We start from the raw sequence: 2,179 nt of genomic DNA on the forward strand, positions 1-2,179 counted from the left end.
CTCTCTTTGACCAAACTTTAGGTAGATTCTTCTGGTCCTCTTTTTGTTTTTTTATTTTGTTTTGGCTTTGGTTTTTCTTTTTCTTTTTCTTTTTTAAATTTTGATCTGTTTCACACATTAGATTTGTTTGAAGAACATCTTCCCATGTTTAGAAATTTGGGGAAAAAAGAATCCCTGGACCAGTTGGTCTCTAGAGTGCTAACATCCTGTAGGTCCTGTGCTCAAACTCATAGGACCTTCCACCTGGCAGGGCCTCCCACAAGCCTTCCCAGAACACAATAGAAGACACTGGGAAAGGAAGAGTGTGGAGCATGGGCTCAGCAGCTGCATCACCCTGGACTCTTCTCTGTACCCATGGGGAGGAACAGCATTCCCAGCAGGGTGGCCTCTAGGTAAGGCTTCCTTTTCTCTGTGGCTTGCAGTGCCTGGCCCCACACCTGCACACTCAGGAGCCCTACATCTCCATCCAGTCCCCACTGTTCAGGATGTGCTGTACTAGACCATGTCCAGCATCTGGTCCTTCTCCTGCACAATATTATAGGAGTCCATGTAGTGCTCCCACTGCTTTTCCACCTTGTCATGTAAGAAACCAATCTTGAGAATGAATGCTCTCCACACTGGTAACCTTATCAGCCATAGTGAGGTCCTCCATGAAGTCTTCCAGCAGGAGGGTGTTGGTTTTGTCCAGAAGCTGCTGGAAGTACCTGGAGTTCTTACAAATGGAGCTGTTTTTATTGTATGTGTGTATGAGCTGACTCCTTGAATCCCTGTCCAAAACTGTCTTCGTCAAAGTCCATGTAGTTAGACACAATGTAGATGCTGGGGCGGAACACCTTTATTTGTCAGATAATCTCCTCCATGGTATCACCAATGCCTGCCAAAAAGAAAAAAAAAGGAATGTAGTTTTGGTAAAGGGTGTTAAAGAAAGTCTTGTATTCCTCCCTAAGCACTGCATTGTACTGTAAACACCTGGGCGATCTGAAACTTCTAAATCTTCTGCTGGCACAGGAGATCCTGTGCTTTGGCCCACCATTCCACCATATGAGGTAACTTTGATGGTCAGCGTAGGTCAGTCTCAACCGGGTAATAGTGGGGAGGGCACACTTTGAGTTCCTTCCAGGACTGCTCACTGATAATCTTGCTGTTATCTAAAATGTCATAAGAAGGGAGGGCATCACTTTCCATTATACGCAAATGTGCTCCAGATCATGTGACAATCAGAAATGACCTGTAAATGGTCTCCCCTGCCCCTGTAGAAGGAGCCCACAATCTCCTGAACCATTCAAACTGCTGCCTCAGGAGGGTGGCCTTTAACAGGATCCTCACCTGTCCAGAGATCCAAAACAAACACTGACCCTGGCACCATGCTGGGTCCAGTAAAGCCGGGATGGCTGGGAAGCACAGCAAGTCCTGACCAGGGTGGGGAGGGTGGGCAGATGAAGGGGACCCGGGCCTAGCCCAGGTCACCTACTAGAGGAGATGGCAAGGCAGGGTCTAAGACGGCCTGATGGGGCCTTGAGGTGCCATGGGATTGCAGCCTGCATCACGCTGGATGCTTCCTGGTGCCTCACCTCCTCTTCCATGGCACTCCCTCTTTTTGATCAGGCCTCATCACTAGGTCTTATCTACAGCCTTCCCAGTCCAGTTGTGGTAAGAATATTGGTAAATTAGTTGACAGAGAATTTGTATCTTTGGTATCTGATCACCCCTGATATCTAATCAAATTCCTTATCCTCCATTCTTGAAGTCTAAGCCCTTGGTCTGCCTTCAGCAAGAATCTTGTACAGTCAGTTTAGCAAGAATCCCCCTACCCTTGATATCCCCTCATAAGTGATTTTCAGATCTCTTTCAGCTGTAATAGTCCTAACACCATCTGAAATAGTCCTGAATAAAGTCCTCCCTACTATTTTAATAAGTGGTATATAAACAAGTGGCAAAATAGATACAGTCAGTAATCTGATGTATATTTTGAAAATATTTTCTCCAAGTCCTTGCCTTGCATTTAAATTTTTTTATAATTGTCTTCTGGAGTACAAGTTTTAGTTTTATTGAACTAAATAAATGTATAGAATTTATATAAAATAATATATAACAAATATAAATATAATATACAAATTTATATATAAGTTAAACTAAATTTTAGTTTTATCCATTTTATGAATATTTCTCATATAGTTCA

General features: G+C 43.6%; 1 pseudogene; it reads right to left on the minus strand.

Moving 5' to 3' along the window:
• Positions 1 to 445: 445 nt before the first annotated feature.
• LOC122473559 lies at positions 446 to 1,583 on the minus strand (annotated as a pseudogene).
• Positions 1,584 to 2,179: the final 596 nt, after the last annotated feature.

This window comes from Prionailurus bengalensis, chromosome B4 (genome assembly GCF_016509475.1).
Source record: "Prionailurus bengalensis isolate Pbe53 chromosome B4, Fcat_Pben_1.1_paternal_pri, whole genome shotgun sequence".
Lineage (NCBI taxonomy): Eukaryota > Metazoa > Chordata > Mammalia > Carnivora > Felidae > Prionailurus > Prionailurus bengalensis.